Source organism: Macaca nemestrina, chromosome 10, assembly GCF_043159975.1.
Source record: "Macaca nemestrina isolate mMacNem1 chromosome 10, mMacNem.hap1, whole genome shotgun sequence".
NCBI lineage: Eukaryota > Metazoa > Chordata > Mammalia > Primates > Cercopithecidae > Macaca > Macaca nemestrina.
The window spans coordinates 90,886,014-90,913,038 of NC_092134.1; the positions used below are offsets into that span (position 1 = coordinate 90,886,014).

At 37.9% G+C, this 27,025-nt stretch overlaps 1 long non-coding RNA gene across 3 annotated transcripts in view; it reads right to left on the bottom strand.

The window, feature by feature from the left end:
• Positions 1-27,025, bottom strand: part of LOC105470115 (uncharacterized) — a 315,208-nt gene that overhangs the window by 130,460 nt on the left and 157,723 nt on the right. Inside the window, exon 5 of one of the 3 annotated variants that reach the window (XR_011608569.1) lies at positions 18,446-18,459. The exons of the other annotated variants lie outside the window; for them this stretch is intronic. This is a non-coding gene — a long non-coding RNA (uncharacterized lncRNA). Of the gene's footprint in view, positions 1-18,445; positions 18,460-27,025 lie in introns of those variants that run through there. 3 annotated transcript variants of the gene reach the window in all.

The following is a 27,025-nucleotide window of genomic DNA, read 5'->3' on the forward strand; positions in this document are numbered from 1 at the left end:
GTGAATGTTGCTGTGAGCCAAGATCATGCCATTGCACTGCAGCCTGGGTGACAAAGAGAGACTCTGACTCAAAAAAAAAAAAAAAAAAAAAAAAAAAAAAAAAAAAAAAAAGAACAAAGCCTCCAGGAAGTTTGAGATAATGTTAAACAACCGAACATAAGAATAATTGGTGTTCCTGAGGAAGAAGATAAATCTAAAAGCTTGGGAAACATATTTGATGGAATAATTCAGGAATATTTTCCCAGCCTTGCTAGAGACCTAGACATTTAAATACAAGAAACTCAAAGAACACCAGGGAAATTTAACACAAAAAGATCATCACCTAGGCACACAGGCATCCAGGTTATCTCAAGTTAAAGGAAAGAATCTTTTTTTTTTTTTATTTTTATTTTTTATTTTTTTTTTTGAGATGGAGTTTCACTCTTGTTGCCCAGGCTGGAATGAAATGGCATGGTCTCGGCTCACTGCAAGTTTCACCTCCCAGGTTCAAGCAATTCTCTTGCCTCAGCCTCCCAAGTAGCTGGGATTACAGGTGCATGCAACCATGCCTGGCTAATTTTTGTATTTTTAGTAGAGACGGGGTTTCACCATGTTGGCCAGGCTGATCTCGAACTCCTGACCTCAGGTGATCCACCCATCTCGGCCTCCCAAAGGGCTGGGATTACAGGTGTGAGCCACTGTGCCCAGCAACAAAGGAAAGAATCTTAAGAGCCATGAGGCAAAAGCATCAGGTAACCTATAAAGGAAAACCTATCAGATTAAGAGCAGATTTTTCAGCAGAAACCCTAAAAGCTAGAAGGGATTGGGGCCCTATCTTTAGCCTTCTTAAACAAAATAATTATCAACCAAGAGTTTGGTATCCAGCAAAACTAAGCTTTGTAAATGGAAGAAAGATACTCTTTTTCAGACAAACAAATGCTGAGAGAAATAACCACTACCAAACCAGCACTATATGAATTGTTAAAAGGAACTCTAAATCTTGAAACAAATCCCCAAAACACACCAAAATAGAACTTCCTTAAGCATAAATCTCACAGGACCTATAAAACAAAAGCACAATGAAAAAAACAAGTTTTTCAGGCAACAAATAGCACAACAATAGAATGATACCTCACATCTCAATACTAATGTTCAATGTAAATGGCCTAAATGCTCCACTTAAAAGATGCAGAATAGCAGAACGGATAAGAATTCACCAACCAACTATCTTCTGTCTTCAAGAGACTCACCTAATACATAAGGACTCACATAAACTTAAGGTAAAGGGGTGGAAAAAGATATTCCATGCAAATGGACACTAAAAACCAGCAGAAGTAGCTATTCTTATATCAAACAAAACAAGCTTTAAAGCAACAGCAATTTAAAAAGACAAAGAGGAACATTATATGATGATAAAAGGACTTGTCCCACAGGAAAATATCACAATCCTAAATATATATCTAACACCAGAGCTCCCAAATTCATAAAACAATTACTGTCAGAGCTAAGAAATGAGATAGACAGCAACACAATAATTTGGGAGACTCCACTGACAGCACGAGACAGGTCATCAAGACAGAAAGTCAACAAAGAAACAATGGATTTAAACTATACCCTGGAAAAAATGGACTTAATAGATATTTACAGAATATTCCACCCAACAACTATAGACTATACATTCTATTCATCAGCACACGGAACTTTCTCTAAGATAGACCATATGATAGGCCACAAAACAAGTCTCAATAAATTTGAGAAAACTGAAATTATATCAAGTACTCTCTCAGACCATAGTTGAATAAAATTAGAAATCAACTCCAAAAGGAACCCTCAAAACCATGCAAATACATGGAAATTAAATAACCTGCTCCTGAATGATCACTGAGTCAACAATGAAATCAAGATGGAAATTTAAAAATTATTTGAACTGAATAATAGCAATACAACCTATCAAAACCTCTGGGATACAGCAAAGACAGTGCAAAGAGGAAAGTTCATAACCTTAAATGCCTACATCAAAAAGTCTGAAAGAGCACAGAATCTAAGGTCACACCTCAAGGAACTAGAGAAACAAAAACAAGCCAAACCCAAACCCAGCAGAAGAAAGGAAATAACCAAGATTGGAGCAGAATTAAATAAATTGAAACAAAAAAAAATTCAAAAAGTAAATGAAACCAAAAGCTGGTTCTTTGAAAAAAAATAAAATTGATAGACCGTTAGCAAGATTAACCAGAAAAGAAGAGAGAAGATCCAAATAAGCTCCATTAGAAATGTAATGGGAGATATTACAAATGATACCACAGAAATATAAAAGATCATTCAATGCTACTATGAACACCTTTATGCACATAAACTAGAAAACCTATAGGAAATGGGTAAATTTCTGGAAATATACAACCCTCCCAGATTAAACCAGGAAGAAATAGAAACTGAACAGACCAATAGCCAGCAGTGAGATTGAAATGGCAATACAAAAAAAAATTGCCAACAAAAAAAGTCCAGGACCACATGGATTAACAGCTGAATTCTATCAGACATTCAAAGAATTGGTACCAATTCTATTGACACTATCTGATAAGACAGAAAAAGAGGAAATCCTCCTTAAATCATTATATGAAGCCAGTGTCACCCTAACACCAAAACCAGGAAAGGACACAACGAAAAAAGAAAACTAGAGACCAATATCCCTAATGAACATAGATGCAAAAATCCTCAACAAAATACTAGCAAACCAAATCAAATAGCATATCAAAAAGATAATCCACCATGATCAAGTGGGTTTCATGATCAAATGGGTTTCATACGAGGAATGTAGGGATGGTTTAACATACACAAGTCAATGAATGTGATACACCACATAAACAGAATTAAAAACAAAAATCACATGATCATCTCAATAGATGCAGGAAAAGGCATTTTACAAAATCTGGCATCATGTTATGATTAAAACCCTCAGCAAAATCAGCATAGAAGGGACATACATACCTTAACATAATAAAAGCCATCTATGACAAACCCACAGCCAACATTATACTGAACGGGGAAAAGCTGAAAACATTCCCCCTAAGAACTGGAACACAACAAGGATGCTCACTCTCACCACTTCTATTCAACATAGTATTGGAAGTCCTAGCCAGAGCCATCAGACTAGCAACAGAAATAAAGCCAATGCAGATTGGTAAAGAGGAAGTCAAACGGTCACTGTTTGCTGATGATATGATCATATAACTAGAAAACCCTAAGGACTCCTCCAAAAAACTCCTAGAACTTATAAATAAATTCAGCAAAGTTTCAGGATACAAAATTAATGTACATAAATCAGTAGCCCTGCTATACAACAACAGCAACCAAGCTGAGAATCAAATCAAAGACTCAGCCCCTTACACAATAGCTGCAAAAAATAAAACAAAATAAAATACTTAGGAATATACCTAACTAAGGAAGTGAAAGATATGTACAAGGAAAACTACAAAACACTGCTGAAAGAAATCACTGATGACACAAACAAATGGAAACACATCTGATGCTCATGGATAGGTAGACTCAATATTCAAAAAAATGACCATACTGCCAAAAGCAATCTACAAATTCAATGCAATTCCCATCAAAATATCACCATCATTCTTTACAGGACTAGAAAAAAAAATCCTAAAATTCACATGGAACGAAAAGAGTCTGCATAGCCAAAGAAAGGCTAAGCAAAAAGAACAAATCTGGAGGTTTCATATTACCTGACTTTAAACTATATTATAAGGCCATAGTCACCAAAACAGCATGGTACTGGTATAAAAATAGGCAGATAGACCAATAGAACAGAATAGAAAACCCAGAAATAAGGCCCAGTACTTACAGCCAATTGATCTTTAACAAAGCAAGCAAAAACATAAAGTGGGGAAAGGATACCCTATTCAACAAATGGTGCTGGGATAACTGGCTACCACATGTAGAAGAATGGAACTGGATCCTCATCTCTTACCTTATACAAAAGCAACTCAAGATAGATCAAATACTTAAATCTAAGACCTGAAACCACAAAAATTCTAGAAGATAACATTGGAAAAACCCTTTTAGACATTGGCTTAAGCAAAGACTTCATGACCAAGAACCTAAAAGCAAATATAACAAAACCAAAGATAAATAGATGGGACTTAATTAAACTAAAAAAGTGTCTGCATAGCAAAAGAAACAATTAACAGAGTAAACAGACAACCCACAGAGTGAGAGAAAAATCTTTGCAATTTATACTTCCAACAAAGGACTAATATCCAGAATGTACAAGGAACTCTAACAAATCAGCAAGAGAAAAACAGCCCCATCAAAAAGTAGGCTAAGGACATGAATAGACAAGTCTCAAAAGAAGACATACAAATGGCCAACAAACGTAGGAAAAACTACTCAATATCACTTATGATCAGGGAAATGCAAATCAAAATCACAATGCAATGCCACCTTACTCTTGCAAGAATGGCCATAATCAAAAACTGAAACGATAACAGATGTTGGCACGGATGTGGTGAAAATGGAACACTTTTACACTGCTGGTGGAATGTAAACTAGTATAACCACTATGGGAAATAATGTGAAGATTCCTTAAGGAACTAAAAGTAGAACTACTATTTGATCCAGCAATCCCACTGCTGAGTATCTGCCCAGAGGAAAAGAAGTCATTATTCGAAAAAGATACTTGCACACCCATCTTTATACCAGCACAATTCGCAATTGCAAAAATATGAAACCAACCCAAATGGCCATCAATCAATGAGTGGATAAAGAAATTATGATACACACACACACACACACACACACACACACACACACACACCATGGAATACTACTGAGCCACAAAAAGGAATGAAATAATAGCATTCACAGTAACTTGGATGGAATTGGAGACCATTATTCTAAGTGAAATAATTCAGGAATGGGAAACCAAACATCGTACGTTCTCACTCATAAGTGGGAGCTAAGCTATGAGGATGCAAAGGCATAAGAATGACACAATGGACTTTTGGGACTAAAGGAAAGGGCTGCGGGGAGGGATAAAAAACTACACATTGGATACAGTGTACACTGCACAGGTGACAGCTGCAGCAAAATCTTAGAAATCACCACTAAGGAACTTATCCATGTAACCAAACACCACCTGTTCCCCAAAAACGTATTGAAATAAATAAAAATAAAATCTATTGTGTTTGAGGCTAAAAAAAAAACCTAATAAAACTATTGAATAAAATTTAAAAGTTTATTTTAAAAGTAAAAAAAATACAAAGTTCAGAGTTTACCAATTATATGTAGAAATGTAAAAGAGAAGAAATGTGGCATGTGAATTCAATAGGTGCTATAGTCTAAACATGTCCTCCAACATTCACATGTTGAATCTTTTTTTTTTCTTTTGAGACGGGATTCACTCTGTCACTTAGGCTGAAGTGTAGTGGTGTGATCTCAGCTCACTGCAGCCTCCGCCTCCTGTGTCCAAGCAATTCTCCCACCTCGGCCTCCCAAGTAGCTGGGATTACAGGCAGGTGCCAACACGTCTGGCTAATTTTTGAGTTTTTTGGGTAGAGATGAGGTTTCATTTTGTTGTCCAGGATGGTCTCAAACTCTTGATCTCAAGTTATCTACCTGCCTCAGCCTCCCAAAGTGCTGGGATTACAGGTGTGAGCCACCATACCCAGCCCACATGTTGAAATTTAATCATCAATATGAAAATATTAAGAGGTAAAGTCTTTAGGGGGTGATTAAGTAATGAGGGCTTAGTTCCTTATAAAAGGGCTTACGGGACTGAGTCTGTCTCATCTGCCGTGTGAGGACACAGCTTCCATTCATAGGAAGCAGTGTTCAAGGCACCATCCTGGAAGCAGAGACTGATTCCCTCCCCAGATACAAAACCTGCTGATGCTTTGCTCCTGGATTTCTCAGCCTCTAGAACGGTGAGAAATAAATTTCAGTTCTTCATAAATTGTCCATCTCAGGTGTTTTGTTATAGCATCACTGACAGACTCAGAGAGTAAGGAAATAGAAATTATTTGAAAAGCAATCTAAAACACAGGCTATATTTTGAAGAACAGAGTCAGATTCGTGCCATGTGCAAAAATAATGTCTAAACAAAAAAAATGCAATATAAAATACTATTTTAAAAGGATATTTTTGAAAGACTATAACACAGAAGGCCTTCTAAGCAAAATACATCACTTTAAAATGAGATTTAAAAAATGAGAGATTTGAATACATACATCCTTACTACTAAACAGTTAAAGAAATGATAATCAAAGTGAGAAGGTGAGCGACAGACTATAATACAATATATACAATACAAGCAACTGGGGAAAAAAAGTATTTAGAAAAACAGTTTCTGAAAATTAATATGAAATGTTAAGCAACCAAGCAGAAAAAATGAGCTAAGTATGTGGAAAAGTAACTCACAGAAGAAATATAAGTGACTAGTCAGTATTTTAAAAGGTAAAATACTTCACTAATGATCAGGAAAACTAAACAAAAATAACAATGTTTTCACCCGATTGCTTAGTAAAAATTAAATTGATTATTAATAATCAGTTTTGCCTAGGGTATTGGTATAGAGAAAACTCATACTACCAGTATAATTTTGAATTAGATCCTTCTTTATTAGTGTAACTTGAAAGTCTCTATGAAAAGTTTAAATGTACAGACCTTAGACTATTAAGCTCTGCTTCTCAGAATCTATCCTGAAAAAATACTTAGTATGTGTGGGAAAAACTTTTGCTGCATTGTTTGAAATACAGCACTGAATACTTATCCATTGTGGTATCATATTATTGAATGTCACAAAATCATTTTATATGTTCTGACATGCAAAAACGACAATAAATTGATACACGAAAAAAGTTATGCTTAGAATATAAAGTATGATTACATTTTGTTTTCAAAATGCTTAGAAACTATTGAGTGTGTGTGGATACGCTCATGTGAATCAAAGCATGAAATAAAAAGCAAACCATGAATTCGAAAAATAAATATCAACAATGTGGCTGAGTCTGAGTGTTTTGCACAATTTAATGTTTTTTTAGCCATTGAATCTATTGTTCACATTAAATTTTATACAAAATTTTGAAAAGCAAAAGGAAAAAGAAAGCAGAGCTTCTGTTATCGAAACAAGCACTATCCTGTCCCAACAGCCTGAAGCTCCCCTGAGGAACTCCTTGGGTTCCTTGGGAAGAAGGTTTGAAAATCACTGTCTGGCTAATGCTGATATGCACTAGCAAAACCTTTCTTGCTTCCTTCTTTTCCACTGCTCCCAGGAAATAGTCAGTTACAAAACAATGGCACCCTATGTATTTAGCAACATATTTATATCCAACAACAACAGTGAAAGCAAAAGAAAGGAGAGAGAGAAACCACAGGAATCATTGTTCCATGTGACTCCATTCCTGCTTCTACTTGGAAACCAGGGCCCTACGTAAAGTTAGTGTAAGAGGCAAGAGGTGAAAATGCCATTAATTATTCAGTCTTAGTTCCCAAATGCTCTCATGGTATACATTTCTTGTCATAGTGAATATAATTCTATTATTTAAAAATCCTTTCATTTTGAATTAAACTACAGGAATGTGTCCCAATGTTGGAGAAGATTATAACTGGCTTGGACTTAGTGAAAGATGAAAATGTTGGTCTTCACTAGCTTTTTCACAGGCAATTTTCAAGAGAAAAATTAACTACACAAATTTTTGCCTTTCCCACGACTTGGAAATTTACCTGATTCTCCACTATAGCAAAGGTGGAATTTCAAATATAGTCAAAGTGGAGAGTTCATTTGAACTAACTCTAGAGCAGCAGCCCTCAGAGAGACAAAGGCTGAATCAGAGCAGAGACTTAAGGCTCAGTCATCAATACCATAGAACAAATTAACTCAGACAAGACATGATGGAGCTGTAGAGGCAACCAGAGGGAGTCCATTCGGGGAGCTTAGCACAAATCAGAGAACGAGGTGTCTCGCAAGAATTTATCATCAGGTTAGGTGCCTGCGGATAGGTGCCCCAGGGACAGATGCATGCTGATGAGGAGTCCAGAACCAGAAAATACGCAGTGATTCCAGCAAGTGGCTAGTGTCACAGAGGTGTGGTGCTAAGAGGGTCCAGGCACAGAACTGACATTCAGGACTAGTGTTTAGCAAGGCGGAGTCTCAGTCTGAGCAAGACAATGTAACCAGCAGTCAAGAATGTTGGTATAAGACAGGGGTTCCAAATCGAGGCTGACCACCTCCACTCCCCACCACAGGGACACTTAGCAATGTCTGGAGACACTTTGGTTTTCATATCTGGGGGTACTACTGACATCTAGCAGATAAAGCCCAGTTATGCTACTGAATGAGAATTGACAGAACAGCCCCACCCGCAAGCCCCCCACCAACCCACACACACACATACACATACAAAAAAGAACTATGGAGCTCAAAAAAAAAGTCACTGTTAAGAAACCCTAGTATAGGGAATAAGATAGAACCACAGTTATGGGAACTATGACAAAAAAAATCTGGGAACAGGAGTTCTCACGAACAAGGCAGAAATGTGTAAAGGAAGCAAGAGTAACACAACAAACTTGAGTTGGAACTGACTTACCTGAGCTGTCAAATAGGCTCTTTCATCTCCTTCTGACTAAGGACTATGCAGGTCTTAGGACCCCAAGGAAAAGGCATTCCAGTGGGTTGATCCCTGCTTTACCACTTACTAGTAGAGTGGCCTTGGGCCATTTATTTAATCCCTATACCTCAATTTTCTTTTCTATAAAATAGGAATAAATAATAGCATCTGCACCCAGAATTGCTATGAGACTAAAATAGGATAAGGCATGATAAGTGCCTCTAACATTATGTCCAGCTCATATTACATGGTGGATAGTTGAGAGCTGGAGATGGGATTCAAATAGTCCAGCTTAGGAAAAGAGTTTTGAAAATGGAAAAGAGAGAAAAGCAGGGCATTCGCTCCAATCCCCGCAAAAATTACCTGGCAGAGAGTTTTCAGGAAAAAAAATATTAATCAGGAATCAGATTTACTAAAATCCAGAATTTTATCATGGGTTAATTAAACTAACAACAATACCAGAAGGAAAGTGCTCTGATATACAAGGACCTTGTTTAAAGTGTTTCAGTCTTTAAACTCCTATAACAAGGCTAAACTCCTTTTTTCCTAGAGTGGCTAATTCCAGTACTCTGTTCTCAGCACTGTATCCTGAAATATTCTCGGCCTGATATTTTTTCTTACTAAATCAAAGATATTCTGGGATGTATTCAATACCCCCCTCCCCCCCCACACCCCTCGGCTTCTCAAGACATTAGAATAGAACGCCAGACTATGGCCTTAGGCATCTAACACAGATGAATTAAGAACTCTGACCAAAACGGCTCTGCTTGTCCTGTTCTACTGCATGATTAGTTTTCTGGAATTTACATAATGAGAAACAAAAGAGAAAACAAAATGAGAAGAAATGGAAAGTCTTTATATTGTGTATTTGTTCCTAAAAGTAGCTTGGCTGGGGTTTCCAACCCCATGCTGGATCCCCAGACAGATGGAAGGGAACCACCAACATATGCTGGAACTTCATCATCATAAAGATGCCAGTAGAGAAAAAGTCACATCAAGGCCTGTTACCTTGGATCCCATCTGAAAAAAAAAAAAAAAAAAGAGACAGCAAAATTCTAAAAGGCCGTTCCTATAATATGTTTGGCCTCTGAAGCTCTCCTTCAGCATGAACCACAAAAATGTCATTCAAAATGTTCCAAAATAGTGTCTCCTAGGTCAAAGAAAATGAATATTATCAATCACCGAAAATGGAAGTCTTTATATGGTTGAGTAGATGTGTGTATTTGGAAAAAGTGTACTGGTTCACCCAACTGGCATATATGTGTACACTTAAACAGTTTAAGATCCAGGATATGCTGATTAATATCATGTATCAACTTGACTGGATTGAAGGATACCTAGAGAGCTGATAAAGTGTTGTTTCTGGGTGTGTCTGTGAGGGTGTTGCCAGAGGAAATTAACACCTGAGTCAGTAGGAGAGGAAGACCCACCCTCAATCCGGGTGGGCACCATCCAATTGGCTGCCGGCGCGGCTTGAACAAAAGCAGGTGGAAGAAGGTGGGATAAGCTGCCTCCTGAGTCTTCTGGATTTCATCTCTCTCTCAAGCTGAGTGCTTCCTGCCCTTAAACATCAGATCCCAGGTTCTTTGGCTCTTAGACTCTTGAACATACCCCAGTGGTTTGTCAGGGGCTTTCAGGCCGTTAGACACAGGCTGAAGCCTGCACTGTCAGCTTCCCTACTTTTGAAGCCTTGGGACTTGGACTGAGCCACTACTGGCTTCCTTGCTCCTCAGCTTTAAGACGGCCTGTTGTGGGACTTCATCTTGTGATCATGTAAGTCAGTTCTCCTTAATAAACTCCATTTCATATATTAGTTCTGTCCCTCTGGAGAGCCCTAATACAAAGGAACTTCATCACTATAAGATGCCAGTCTTTACAATGGGCAGTATCTGTGCAGCATGATCACCTGACAAGTTTTTTTTTGTTGGTGGTTTGTTTTTCTGTTTTTGTTTTTGTTTTTGAGATGGAGTCTTGCTGTGTCACCCAAGCTGGATTCCAGTGGTGTGACCAGCTCACTGCAACTTCCACCTCCCAGGTTCAAGTGATTCTCCTGCCTCAGCCTCCCAGGTAGCTAGGAGTATAGGCGTGCCACCATGCCCTGCTAATTTTTGTATTTTTAGTAGAGATGGGGTTTCACCATGTTGGCCAGGCTGGTCTAGAGCTCCTAACCTCAAGTGATCCACCTGCCTTGGCCTCCCAAAGTGCTGGGATTACAGGTGTGAGCCACCACGCCCGCCCAGCCTGACAAGTTCAGTTGGTTCAGGTGTTCTGCTTGCCTTCCTTTGAGTGTTAAGGGTGAGAGAAAGGCAATAGGGACCTTGGATTACTAATTATTTTTTAGGAAATGGCCATAATTTTGGGTCATAACCATTAATAATAACAAATAACATTTCTACTGTTTTACAGTTTTACCACATTTTCCTACATACCATCTAATTTGAGCTTAATATGAGTCCATTTTATAACTTTCAGGAAACTGAGACTCTGAGAAGTTAGGTGACTCGCCCACTGTCACACAGCTAGAAAGTAATAAAAAGGGGCTCTCATGCAGATTTACCGGATTTCACACCTAATGCTTGTGATTCCATATATAATATTACTTTCCAGCATCTTCTCTTTCAGTCAAAAAATAAGAGGGACAAGGAAAAAGAAGCCTGTCTCACCTGAGAGGCTACCTACCCACAATGCTTTCCACTGTACCCTCAGGAAGAGAACATTTTACAGCTTCCTCCCCACCTTTCATCATCACTATGGAAGGACTTTACAATGTAATACAAAATTCTCATTCCTGAATATTTTTCCCACTCTCATTCACACTGGGAATGCTGCTTTCTAAAGGTTATTGGTGAAATTCTTTTATATAACCATATCATATCTAGTTCATAATGTACTCCAGAATTAAACAACTTAGATCCTCCTGTTAGTCTTCATTTGTACTTAGGTCGAACTGGAAACTAAAAATTTTGAATTGTGTCCATATTATTATTTGAAAAATAACTCTTTAATGTTACTCAGGATAAATGGATGGATGAATGGATGGACAGACAGACAGAATAGAATTCATCTTTGGAGAGAAATCTGTGTTGGTGTGTGGGTATGTATTTCTGTATCTGTGTCTGAGAGACAGAAGAGCCTTTTACAACAAAGAGATGAGAAAGAGAGAATTCAAGCTACTTTTAAAATGCAAAAAGATTTCAGAATATAAATTCTAAAGTTGAAAGTGAAAATCACTTATTTTTAACCAGAGTAGTAACAACAAATCTTTGATATGCCAAATATCACAGGTAAATTAAGACTTTACTATTATACTGTATATTTATTTAGAATAATTTTTCTTTATTGAAGCTACATTTAAATCTTTAAGGTATGTTCACAGTTTCCTTTAGTGTTAAATTATAAAATAAATATGTGCAATTACAGGCAATAGCAGAGCTGTGTATTGTAATTGTCATGAGTAATGACTGATTCATTATGTTCGACATAATTGTAACTTTAATACTAACATTATCTTCAAAACATCCTGTAAACCATTTGACATTTTAAATATTCTTCAGAGACCATATCAACAATTAAACTCCTCAAGCCTTAGTGACACTTTATGTGTATTCTATTAGCTAATTAACTTCTATTTAAGTACCTTGAAAAAAAATTGAGAAGTTATCTGTTATGAAAACAAAATCTGAAGAATATTTTCCTGGCTTTAGGATGGCAAATTTTTTATTTGCTATTTTTTGCTTAAATCTCCTTTATTATTTGGGAGTGTACTATCTAGACCCTATCCTCATGGTTTGGCCTTATGTTATTTACAGAGAAAATTATTAGCTTTCAATAGCCAAAGTGAGGGCTGAATTGTCATAGTGTTGTAGGACATACGCTACCAGTACAGCTACGTCAAAATCCACATTCCTGTAAAATGGGTTATGTGGGTTAAAAGGAGTAAGAGATCTGAGTATATCTTAACAAATGAGAAATCCTTTTCCCATTTTTTCTTTCTTCTCTATTTGTATTAATACAATAGTAATCATTTACTGAGCACTTACTATCTTCCAGACAATGTGCTAAGAGCTCTATATACATTCATTCACTTAATAAATATAAAACTCTATACAGTGGATATTTTTATTATCTTGATCATTGTCATGATAGCATCATCATTATTAATATTCTCATTTTCTAAATAAATAAATTAAGGTTCAGGGAGGTTAAATAATTTACAAAAGATGAGACAGAGCCAAGAGAGAAAGCTAGGTCCAGCTGATCAGAAGGTCCATTATTCTAATCATTACAGGCATTCTTAAACATTGGCAGGCATCCTAAGGACCAATCCACTCAGCACCCCCATCCCCAGCAATGGCACTCCTGTGACCAGCAGAATGGCCACCCTTTGCATGCACCCTACAGGGCCTAAGGACTGGCCCACCCAGCAGCACTGACATCAGCAAAGCTGTACTACCACCTCCAAAAAGATCCACAGCCTAAGCCACTGAAGCACTGGCAGACACTGCTGATGTTTATTACACCTATAGAAAGTCTTTCTTTACAAAAGCTACTTTATAAAATCGGAAGAGGTAGCTGTTCCACCAGATGTTCTGACATCAGTGTAGGGATACAGAAACATGAAAAAGCAAAGAAACATGACACCTCCAAAAGAATTCAATAACTCTCCCATAACAGACTCCAAAGAAAAGGAAATGTATGAAATGCATGAAAAGGAATTTAAAATAATAATCTTAAGGAAATTCAGTGAAGTACAAGAAACTACAGAGAGACAATTCAATGAAATCAGGAAAACAATTCATGATATAAATGAGAAATTCAACAAGAGATGGATATTATAATAAAGAACCAAACAGAAATCTTAAAGCAGAATAATTCATTTAATGAAATTAAAAATACAATTGAGAACTTCAACAGACCAGACCAAGCAAAAGAAATAATTTCTGAACTTGAAGACAGGTCTTTTAAAATAATTTAGTCAGACAAAAAAAAAGGAAGAATAAATTTAAAAGAATAAAGAAAGTCTAAGGGACTTATGGGACACCATTAAGTGAATGAATATACTCATTATGGGAATTCTAGAAGGAAAAGAGATGAGAAAAGGAATAGAAAACCTATTTAACAAATAACAGCTAAAAACTTTCCAAGTCTTGGAAGATATATAGACATCCAGAACCAGGAAGCTCAAAATCCCTAAATATATTCAACCCAAAAAGGTCTTCTCTGAGGCATATTACAGTCAAACTGTCAAAAGTCAAAGACAGATAATTCCAAAAACACAAAGAAAAAAGTGTCAAGTCACACATAAGGGAATTCTGATTAGACTATCAGCAGATATTTCTGCAAAAACATTACAGGCATGGAGAGAATGAAATGATATATCTGAAGTGTTGAAAGAAAAAAAACTGTTAACCAAGGATACTGTACCAGAAAAAAACTATCTTTCAGAAATGGAGAAATAAAGTCTTTCCCAGACAAGCAAAAGCTGAGGGAACTCACCACAACTAGACCAGCCTTACAAGAGAGTGCTACAATTGGAGGTGAGAGGATAATAACTACCATCATGAAAATAACTGAGAGTATAAAAATCAATGGTAGACATAAATTCAAACTCAAATTCAGAACTAGTAGAGGTACATTCACTATCAAATTCAGAATACTCCATTAATACAGTGACGGAATATACAAATCTTTAGTATGAACACTAAAAGACAAAATAGTCAATGATAACTACAGCTATAATAAGATGTTAAGGAACACACACTGTAAAAAATGTAAATTAAAGTAAGAAAATTATAAATTGTTGAGGGGAAGGTAAAAGTCTAGAGTATTTGTATGCAACCAAAGTTAAGTTGCTTTATTTATTTAACAAATAGTACCTGCCAATTAATACACCAAACACAAATTATATGCATGAATTTTACAGAAGAAAAGTACCTGAAAAGTTATTTATTTCAAATCCTTGATTTTACAACTGAAGAGAAACCCCACGTTGTCAAATTATGTAATGATATTCTATTTGTTATTACAGACTGAGTACCCCAATCCAAAAATCAAAACTCCAAAATGTTGCAAAATTTGACACTTTTTGAGGCCAACTTGACACCACAAATGGCAAATTCCACACCTGGCTTCATGTGACAGATCACAGTCAAAACGCTGGTGCATAACACTTAATTTATTCAGTATCCTCAAGGGTACAAAGACCCTCCCATGCATGCCCAGATTTCCCCCACAAAAGCATGTCCACAAAGGGTAATAAAATTGGATGTGTGCAGGCACACTGGCAGATTTCCCACAATACCCCACATGGGGCAAAAACCCACATGCATTACTCATTGTGTTTTTTGTTTGTTTGTTTGTTTTGCTTATTTGGAGCTCTGTGGTGGAAAGATACTGTCTAAAATGTCTAAAACTATTCAAACTAACAAAGAAATCCAGTGAAGTTTCAGAATACAAAATCAACATACAAAAACCACTAGCATTTCTACACATCAATACTGAACTCTCTGAAAAAGAATTCAAGAAAGTAATCTCATTTACAATCACTATTAAAAAAAACTAAGAATAAATTTAACCAAGGAGGTGAAAGATCTCTACAATGAAAACTAGAAAACATTAACGTAAAAATTTGAAGAGGACATGATTAAATGGAAATACATCCCACGTTCATGAATTGGAAGAATATTATTAATATGTCCATGCTACCCAAAGCAGGATACAGATTTAATGCAATCTCTATCAAAATATCAATGACATTCTATATGGAAATAGAAAAAACAATCCTAAAACTCATATGGAACCACAAAGTACCCCAAATAGCCAAAGCGACCTTGGGGGGAAAAAAAAAAAAAAAAAAGCTGGAAGCATCACACTACTTGCTTTCAAATCATACTACAAAGCTATTATAACCAAAACAGCATGGTACTGGCATAAAAATAGATATAAACCAATGGAACAGAATAGAGAATCCAGAAATATATTCATGCACCTACAACCAATTTTTGCACCTACAACCAGCTTTTGACAAAGGCACCAATAACACACATTGGGGAAATGAGTCTATTCAATAAGTGGCACTGTGAAAACTGGATATCCACATGCAGAAGAATTAAACTAAACCCCTATTTCTCACTACATGCAAAAATCAACTCAAAGTGGATTAAAGACTTAAATATAAGACCTGAAACTTTAAAACTACTGGAAGAAAATAGGGAAAACGCTTGATGACATTGGTCTGGGCAAGGAACGTTTTGGATAAGCAACAAAGGCAAAAATAGACAAATGGAACACCATCATACTAAAAAGTTTCTGCACAAGGGAAATAATCAACAAAGAGACAACCTACAGAATGGGAGGAAATATTCACAAACTGCATCTGACAAGAAGCCAGTATCCTGATAATGTAAGGAGTTCAAAGAAAACAACAAAATAGCAAAAAAAGCAAATAATCTGACTTTGAAAATGAGCAAAGAATAGGAATAGAAGTTTCTCAAAAGAAGACATACAAATGGCCAATAGGTAAATGAAAAAAATATTCAACATTACTAATCATCAGGGAATTGCAAATCAAAACCACAATGAGATATTACCTCATCCCAACTAGAATGACTGTTATCAAAAAGACAAAAAATAACAAATACTGGTATGGATGTGGAGAAAAGGGAAACCTTATACACGGTTGGTGAGAATGTAAATGGGTATAGCTATTATTAAACAAACAAACAAACAAACAAACAAACCAGCAAGGAGGCCAGGCACAGTGGCTCACACCTGTAATCCCAGCACTTTGGGAGGTCAAGGCAGGCAGATCATGAGGTCTGGAGATCAAGACCATCCTGGCGCCGGGCGCGGTGGCTCAAGCCTGCAATCCTAGCACTTTGGGAGGCCAAGACGGGCGGATCACGAGGTCAGGAGATCGAGACCATCCTGGCTAACACGGTGAAACCCCGTCTCTACTAAAAAAAAATACAAAAAACTAGCCGGGCGAGGTGGCGGGCGCCTGTAGTCCCAGCTACTCGGGAGGCTGAGGCAGGAGAATGGCGTAAACCTGGGAGGCGGAGCTTGCAGTGAGCTGAGATCCGGCCACTATGCTCCAGCCTGGGGGACAGAGCGAGACTCCGTCTCAACAAAAAAAAAAAAAAAAAAAAAAAGACCATCCTGGCTAACACAGTTAAACGCTGTCTCTACTAAAAATACAAAAATTAGCCAGGCATGGTGGCACGCACCCATAGTCTCAGCTACTTGGGAGGCTGAGGCAGGAGAATCGCTTGAACCTGGGAGGTGGAGGTTGCAGTGAGCCAAGATTGCGCCACTGTATTCCAGCCTGCGCAACAGAGTGAGACTCTGTCTCAAATTGGAAACAAAAACAAAAACAAAAACAAAAACAAAACCGCATCAGCATGGAGATTCCTCAAAAAATTAAAAATAAAATTATCATATGATCCAGCAATCCCACTACTGGGTATTTATCCACAGGAAATGAAATCAGTATGTCAAAAAAAAAAAAAAATACCCACACCCCCCTCACTCCCAGTTATTGCAGCACTAGTCACAATAGCCAAGATATGGAATCAACTTAAATGTCTATCAACAGACATATGGATAAAGAAAACGTAACATACACAATGGACTACTACTCAGCCATAAGAGAATGAAATCCCATCATTTGCCACATGATGAACCTGGAGTTCATCATGTTAAGTGAAATAAGCCAGGCACAGAAAGACAAATGCCCCATGATTGCACTCATTTGTGGATTCTTAAAAAGCTGGTCTTGTAGAAGTAGAGTGGAATAGTGGTTACCAGAGTCTGTGGAGGGTGGGGTGAAGGGGATGATGGAGAAAGATTGGTCAGAAGACACAAAATTACACTTAGATAGGAGGAATAAATTCTGGTGTTCTACAGCACAGCAGGGTGACTATAGTAAACGTTATAGAGAATGCTTCAAAATAACTAGAAGAGAGGATTCTGAATGTTCTCACTACAAAGTAAAGATCAATGTTTGAGGTGATAGATATGCTAAATACCACAATTTGATCATTACACAATGTATACATATATGAAAATATTACACTGTACTCCATAAATATGTACAATTATGTGTCAATTAAAAACAAAAGAAAAATAAATTATAAAAATTAAAAGTTAAAAGAAAGCTTTGATAGGCATCAGTATCACTGATAAAAATGCAGATTTCTGGGCCTCACCTCCCAATTCCCGATTCAGTAGGTCTGGAGAGGATCCCAAGAATTCACATTTCTAATGCATTCCCAGGTAACACAAATGCTATTTCACGGTATTTTGAAAGGGCTGCACTCACTATGGAGGGAAGAAGCTTAGTTTAAAAAAATGCTCAGGGACCACACTTTGAGAACCACCACAGTGCAATATACTTCCTCCCATGGATCCACGGATGGCACTGTCAAATAAATAATTGGAAATAATTGGAATATTTATTTATTTTAGTGGATGTTGGCCAATGTCCTTTGGAGAAGTGGGTGGGAGAGCTGGGAAATAGGTGCTGCTACTCCTAACAAACAGGTTTTGTTACACAAAAAACTAGTCCTATGTAAGATATTTCTTCAGAGAGCCTCCTGTCCTCACTTACCAAATTCATAGAACAGACACTCCCCTAAATTTGTGCCATTCTTATTCTTTTCTCTGAGAAGCCTTTAACCACTTTTATTCCCCTAAAGATATCACTTACGTGTCCATTTTCCAAATCCCATCTTTGGACTTCCAAACCCAGGTCCATCATTGATGTTGTGTGCAGCATGTGTGCAAAATCAGCAACAGCAACGATGCTGCCATCCTTACAGAAACTTGCAGGGGCTTTTCCCTGTCAATTAACCTGAGCTTGCTCTTCATCCTGTGGGTTTGAGAATTGAGCTCTTGATTTATTGCTATGATAAATTTGCTTATGCTAAAAACTACACCAAGGCTGAGCTTGGAAGGAGATTTTATGGGCCAAGTAGTAAACCTCGTAAAATCAGGGTTTAAAATGGAAAATGTTATTCAGAATAATTATGAGTACGTGCAATTGGGCATTGCTATAGCAAACCTTATTTAAATGTTACCCCAAATGAGGCCATCAGAAGAACACATGTGCTACCGACAGCCCAAATACTTGGTCAGTGAGTGAAGAAAGTCCACAGTGGCAAAGGGGTGTGACCGCCATCACCATCCCTGTGGCTATTTCCTCATTAGACAGCAATGTATAAGCCTTCTCAAGACGCAAACAAAAGACAAAGAATAATGATCTTTAGTGTAGGGGGAAACGCAGAAGACATATCATCTAAATCAGAAGAAAAAGGATGTCTGGTGGAAAATCTTTTCAAACCCATTTTGAACAAACATAAACTTCCTATGAATTCAAGAGCTGAAAGTATTTAATTTCTGATATGCAAGCAAATTAAATGTATGAAAACTGTTTACTGTAATGGCTACAATTTATATAATTATAATGATAGGCTATTTTTGTTCAACTTCATTTCAACTGAAATAATAGTTTTATGAACAAATCCTAAAGCCCAAGATAACTGATTACTTGATTCTCTGGGAGATGAAATTAGTTCTAAATTTTAAATGTTCTTTCCTTTGCTTGAATTATGCAGGTGGGGGTCTTTGCTGATAATTCTTGGTATTCATAATAAATAGGTCTACATTTCTCAGGTTCATGGTATTTTTGAGAGGGCTGCACTCACTATGGGAGAAGCAGCTTAGTTTAAAAAATGCTTTAGGCCAGGTGCGGTGGCTCACCCCTGTAATCCCAGCACTTTGGGAGGCTGACGGGGGTGTGGTGGATGACCTGAGGTCAGGAGTTCGAGACCAGCCTGATCAATATGGTGAAACCCCATCTCTACTGAAAATACAAAAATTAGCCAGGCATGGTGGCAGGCACCTGTAATCCCAGCTACTCGGGGGGCTAAGTTAGGAGAATCACTTGACCCAAGTAAAATCCTAATATCCAAGGCAAACTATATGAAGAGACAGAGCTTTAAGGCATTTTACTCAACATGCATATATTATTCAATTGTATTTATTTCTGTATCTATTTTTTTACAAAAAGTTAGTGTAGACCTCAATCTTCATCTTCTCATTGCATACCTTAATAACAAAAGAATAAATGAAGTTAATATGCACTTAGAAAAAAAAGTTATCACAACATTCAATCTCAGTATATAGTAATATGTGCTTAATAGAAAATAAAGACCATATCTAGAACCACAGCATCAACACATTCAAGGTTCAAATAAAAATTCCAAATGGTGGTGGTAAGACATTTAGTATTTGTCTAAGGCCCTAAATTTGAACTTTAAAAAAATTAATTCTGATGTCATTAAATTTGTACCAAACTTAAACTTTTTTCTTAGGCAGGGGGGTACATTTTTTCATTTTTATATAAAAATATTGGTAATATAAAGGAAAGCACTCTAAAAATGCAGAAAGAATCTTAACCCAGGAGTTGTCATCAAATCAACCTTATACCTGACAGCAGTGGGTATGCCACAGTCTATTCACTCTTTTTTTCAACAAATTTGTTTGATCACTAAAGTGCCAGGCTCTATGCAAGATGAATAAGCAGCAATCCTTGCCCTTAAGAAATGTAAAGTCTAGTGAAGTGATAGAGTGACATACATGAATAGCAGTAATGACATCACATCTAGGATAGTTGATGCAGTGAAATACAAAGGAGGGAATAGTTATTCTACCAGATGATGGATGAGGAAGATGAGGAAATGTTTCAGGAATTTTCACCGTCACAAAGAAGGAGACCCTTGAACTAAGCATGGAAAGATGTGTAGGTGTTCACCAGGGAAGCAAGCTATTCTGCAGGTAAGAAAAATGAGGATGGCTAATAGGGAGCTTAAAAGGCAGGATGCATGAAATAGTATTCAATTTATTCAATTAATTACAAATAGTCCAGTGCAACTACATCACAGTACACAAAAAGAGATACAGAAAGGGTTGAGACTGGAGAGGTAAGTTGGGGTCAGATTGCAAAGTAGTCTTATGATAAGGGTTTGGGTCTTCATCTTAAGAACATTGAGTAGTCATTGAAAAGTTTTAAGCAAGGGAGAGACATAACCAGATCCAGGTTTTATAAAGATCCTTCTAGCATCTCTTTGAGAATAGATTGGAGAAATCAAACCTAGAGACAGCAGGATATTGGAACAATCCAGTTTGGAGACAATAAGATAACAAGTGCCAAACAAGGGCAATAAATTGAGAATAGGGACTGGAGGAAGGTAGAAGCGATTGACTTTAGCACTTGATTGGCTGAAGGAAATGAGGGATAAGGAAAAGCAAGGGTCATCAACAACTCCTAAATTCCTGAGAGGACAGTGCTTCCGTTTTCTAAAATACTGAATTCAGGAGGAGGAAGTACTTCTAAGATACGGAACTCAGGAGGAGTAAAATGCAATGCGCACTTAGGTTTGGACATCCTGAGTTTGTGGAAACTGTGGAGCATCCAGGTGATTATGGGAGAAGATTCATAATTCAGGGGCTGAGACTGTGCATCAGAACCTGTTCTCTACATCAAATATCAGGCATAGTCATTCACAGTTTAGATGCCATAGCACAGTTGGTCAGTCCACTTCCAATAAAACCAAAGTTTCTTCTAAAGTTAATATTTAAAGAAAATGGATAAATTCAGTGAAGGTGAAAAGGTGGTCTTGCTCAAATGAAGGTGAAACAGAATGGGAAATATGGCACAAACATTCCAAGAACAGACCCATTATTCCCATATTCTTCCTATACCTGATGTAGCTGCTTATTAGTTATTTGAATGCCAATGTCATCTTATACCATCGGACTAGACCATGCCCTGGACCCTAGTTAAACAAGACTTTGCTTCAGTATTTGGTTCACACTATGATACTCTGATCAACAGAGCCTTGAATTACCTTATTCCTCCATCTGACTTCAGACCCTGTGCCTGCCTTCTCCTATGGGATGGCCCCTAATCTTCCAGGTAGACTACGAAATTTCTCACCCCCATGCTCTAGCTGGTTACCTGACTTTCCCAAACCAGTCATCTGCCCAGGAAGCCCTTCTCCAGCACCAACCACAAGCTTAACATAACCAGTATATTTTAGAATTTAAAACACCTATTAAACACCCCAGTAAAAGATAGTTTTGCTCCATCTATAGAAAAGCAAGCTAATTCATTAGAAGTTTGTAGACAGATGCAGCACACATAGGCAAATAAAGAGCATTAATCAAATATATACAGTAAATGTGTACAATAAAGTTGCCAAGGAGACCACCTATATCAAAGACCACCTTCCAAAATAGCTAAGGGCACTGAGAATATAATTTACTTCCCACCAGAGAAATGTATTTTGAACCTGCCTTAAGAGACCACCTGCCTAACATGAATGCAGGCCCTTTACCCAGTGCATTAGGCTATTATAGAGAAAAAAAAAAAAAAAAAAAACTTTTAAGAAAAAATAGCCTAGCCAGCTCTAGCTTCACATATGCCTGTCTCCATAAGCAATGATTTTCTTAAAACCACCCCACATGAAGTTTTAAGTGTTCCTGCTGAGTTGTTAGACTCCTGAGTACTAAGACAACAGGCTTCCAGCTGTTCCACAAACTGAAGTGATGCCCAACAGTGGTTCTATTCATGGTTAGGGGTTCACGGAGAGCCTATGGCCAACCTTGCTATGGGTTTCCTGGGTTCAGCTGTGGAGACCCCACTCCATACAAGATAACTCCAGAAAATCCTTGAGCTAATTTGGGGGATGTTCAGAGCCAACTACATTGACTCTGGCATCATTATAGGTTATGAGGCCCCCAAAGAATCATTCTATGTGTGTTGGAAGCATAAACTATAGAAAGCACTGTTAAACCAAAGACCACCTGCCAGAAAGACCACTTAATTTTAAAACCCAGGGTGGTCTCCATATGCAGATTTCATAGTTTTACGTTATGAGCAACAAAAGGTTAAATACGTTGTGCTGGGTGGTATGTTAAGAGTGAGCATGTTGAATAAAAGTGGAGTCAGAAAGAAAACTCCACTTAATTATTTAAAGAAACAAACTTCAAGCAACACACAGCAGCAAACAAGAGCAGTAAATGAGCCTACCTACCACCAGAAATCAGAGTTGCTGTAGAGGGACTGAATTCGAAGGCAAAGGTTCAGGTACTAGAACAAGAAACACAGTAGGCCTTCCCTACTCAAAGGTTATGTACTGAAGAGCCCACCTCCCTTTGCCAATTCTTTCTCAGATGTTACTGGCCAATGGGATGCCACAGAAATGCACAGGCAAATGCTTACCAAGTTGTAACATTTGAAGACTAAGATAAGCATGACTACAGATACATACACATAATAATAAACCATTATAAGTAAACCTAAATTAGTGACAGGCAAATGGGCAAGGGGTGTCTGCAGGAGGTCTTTTTGAATCTGAATCGTATACACCTATTAACAAAAGTTTAACAAAGAATCATGACCAGGCCCAGTGGCTCATACCTGAAATCCCAGCATTTTGGGAGGCTGAGGTGAGAAGATCACTTGAACCCAGGAGTTCAAAACCAGTCTGGGCAATATACAGAGACCTCATCTCTACAAAAAATAAACAAAATTAGCCAGGTGTGGTGGTGACTGAGATGGGAGGATCGCTTGAGCCCAGGAGGTCGAGGCTTCAGTGAGCCATGATCGTGCCACTGCACTCTAGCCTGGATGACAGAGCAAGAAATTATCTCAAAAAAAGAAAAATCTCCCTGGGTTCTTAACAATGCTTCTTTTGTTAGTTTCTTTCTCCAGTTATCAAAGTTTACACAGTCTCCACCAAGGGAATGAAAGAAACCATTCCTCCCAGGCTGCAAGCAAAAAAGGTACAGAATTATCCACTACATGTTGCTAGAATGCTTATCACTGCTCTTTCTGCATGCTGCCTGTGGGCTCTGCAATGAGCAGATGGTAAAAAACATTTCACTGTGGCCAGGGTGTCCTACCTAAAGCAGCCCAACACATTAGGTTTTGTAACTGATCTTTGCACATTGTTAACAAATACTATGAAACCCAGGAACTCCGCCTTTAAACAGCTGTGAGAATTCACTAACTTGTAATATCTCATCCTAAAAGAGAAGCATGATTAATGAGATCCAATCTGAGCCCTTCTTAGAAACCTAATTTGGAAGTTATGAACCCTTATAAAGATATATTAGCACCTACTTGATACACTGTCTAAATTTTACTTTCAACTGTTGAAATTGCATATCTTACTTTCAACCTGACACCAGGTGGTTTATTTTGGTAAACTGATGGCTTTAAAGGGTTTTAAAATATACCATAAACTTTTTTGTTTCATTTGGGATGTTCTGGGTTCAACATTAATTGGCTAATAAAAGTCAATCTTTTGAATTTACCTTTTAAAAATGGCCCTAGGCCAGGCACGGTGGCTCACGCCTGTAATCCCAGCACTTTGGGAGGCCAAGGTGGGCAGATCACGAGGTCAGGAGATTGAGACCAACCTGGCTAACATGGTGAAATCCCTGTCTCTATTAAAAAACACAAAAAATTAGCTGGGCATGGTGGCAGGCGCTTGTAGTCCCAGCTACTCGGGAGGCTGAGGCAGGAGAATGGTGTGAACCCGGGAGGCAGAGCTTGCAGTGAGCCGAGATCGCACCACTGCACTCCAGCCTGAACGACAGAGCGAGACTCCGTCTCAAAAAAAAAAAGGTCCTATTTTCTGCCCTATTTTCTGCAAGACACATCGAGCCACTATTAAGTGCATACTGAATAGTGTCCTATAGACATGAGATATTCTGAATTTTGTTCTTCCCAAAAACAATCACCAAAGGAAAAAATACTAAAATTGCCTGCAAGGTACCTCTGAGTGATCAAAGTCCTGAATGTTGTAAGGCATATTGTAGGGTCCATGAAACCAGTGATGTTAATATTAGTGGTTCCTGTTTCTGAAACATCACACAATTTCCTTCTTGAAAACCCAGGTCCTAACAGTGATTTGGCTTTTTAGAAATCCCTGGACACTTCGAAAAAAGTTTGAAGAGTTAATAAAAATTTAGCTCTAGTTTAACATTGTCATATCAGGGATGAAATAAGCAAAGTCTAGCTAGATTAAATGACTTGCCTGAAATCAAATTAATACTGTGAGTAAACACCACTTATTGTGTTTATTACGTTGCCAGGCACTGTGCTAAATACTTGACATGGATTGTGTCATTTCTGCCTCAAAACAACCCTAGGGAGAAAATGTCATTGTCATTCGGTATTAGTTTTCTATTGCTGCATAACGAATTACCACAAACTTAGCAACTTAAAACAACACAGATTTATTATCTCACAGTGTCAGTGGTCAGGAATCCAGCATATTCTAACCGGATTCTCTGCTCAAGGTTGAAATCAAAGGGTGAAATCAGAGTGTAAGCTGGCTGCATCCTCATCTGGAGGCTCACCTAGGGAAAGAGCTGCTTCCATGCTTGTGTGACTGAGTCTCCATTTTCTTGCTAGTTTTTTTCACATTAAGTAGAAACTGGGGCTTTTTCAAGACCTTAATTTTGTTTTCATCTTTTAAAAATGCGGGAAATGAGAGACCACACCAACTCCAGGTTAGAGCAAGATCTATGACCATAAGTCTATTTTCTTCTTAAACATCTACTTCTCATGTGTAAAATGCTTCTATTTCCTGTTAATGCTGCTATTATTTAGGTGCATATACTCGTTTTTAATGTAATACAAAGTTATTATCCTCATTATTTAGTAATAACCTAATTTCACATTGCTCTGAAGAACTAGATCCGATAGACCCCAATCATTTGTATATTTATAGGACATACATTAAACAGCAGAACCAAGTTGTAAACTCATTATGTAGATTAATGCAATACATGCTTTTAATTATATAAGGAGCAAAGATACAAGAATGTTTAAGGATGAGAGGCAGAGAACGTGCACAAGAGGATCAGGATATGCTATTTCCTTATCCTGGAACACACACTTGCCTAATCCTGACCTATTCACCTAACTCCTGCAGTCTAATTCTATTCATCTCTCAGATCCCAGTTTAATTATTACCCCTTCCATGAAGACATCCCGTATCCTAAGTCTAGGTTAAATGTCCCTCCTTAGTATCCATGCTTGTCCAATCAAAGCACTCATCACATTGTATTGTAATTACCTATTTTCAAATACATTTTTCCAAATTTCCAAATATAGAGACTACAAAAAAGACTTCATGTGGGGCTTCTGTCTTGTTCTCCATTACATCCTCAGCACCTACTATGCTGTCTGGCAAATAGTAGACACAAATTAAATGTCTGTTAAATCATTGAATTAAGTTGGGCCTGGTACCCAAGAGAAACCTGTGAGCTGATAAAGCAGAGAGGAAACAATCAGTTCTTTGATAAATTTTGAAACTCCTAAGGATAGAGACAGTGTTATGTAAATTGCCACCATTGGTAGTGTTGTATTTAATCAACACATTCAATTCAAATCATTTTGATAAACAGTAATTGAGCACCTACATCTAATGGCAGGGACTATGTCAGGCAGTGGAGCTCCCAGAAGTGATCTGGGACCCGCAGTGCTGCTGATGAGATCAGACTTCCGTCTTACAGTCAGACAATCCCTTGCACTGTTTGTCTTGCGATCATCCCTCCCCAAGAAGAAAAGTCACCCAGTGGCCTCCCACCTACTTAATGAGTACTCAGGACTACAGCCTGATTGCTTATCTATGTCCAAACAATGTTCAGACAAAGCCCATTATGCCTCACCGCTCTGTCATCACCAGAATTCAAAGTCTCCAAGTTATCTGCCCACCCCTGCCATCTTCTACCACCAGCCAATTCCACTTTAGCCGCTCAACCGCCAAGGTCATGGCCTTCATTTTTTCTCAAACTATTGCAACGCTGCTCAGATTACAGTTTCAAGCATCCCACTCTGACAACCATTTCCAAATCTCCCATTTGTCCATTTTTGATCATTTGTATTTGTCCCATTCCAGTAATTCTTCAAACACTTGGAGATCTCCAATCCATTACCCCTTTGTTACCATCCATTGTCCCGTCTCTTAATTGTCCCAGCTATATATGAGCTAAAATTAAGGTTTAAAATTATGTACTGTCTTGACATCTAGGAATAATCTGAAGGGTCTTGAATGACCTAGCTACAAGCTCCCCTCCCTTCTCCACTCCCACAGATGAAGTCTTCTAGCCAAACAATCCTCCTTATCATAGGGACCAGAAACAGCTCCTGCTTATCCCTGAACAGCAAGTTTTAGTTCCCTGTGTGCCCACAGAAGTATGCAAATAAGTTAATCACATCCTCCAGGGGAACCAGGGGATGTTGCTACCCTCTAGAAAACAAAATCTGCCTCTTACAATCCCACATTGCTCACTCTATTCCCAAGTGCAAACTCTGTGTGGCCCAGCATGGCATCTGGTGCCCTCCTCCCTCAGGC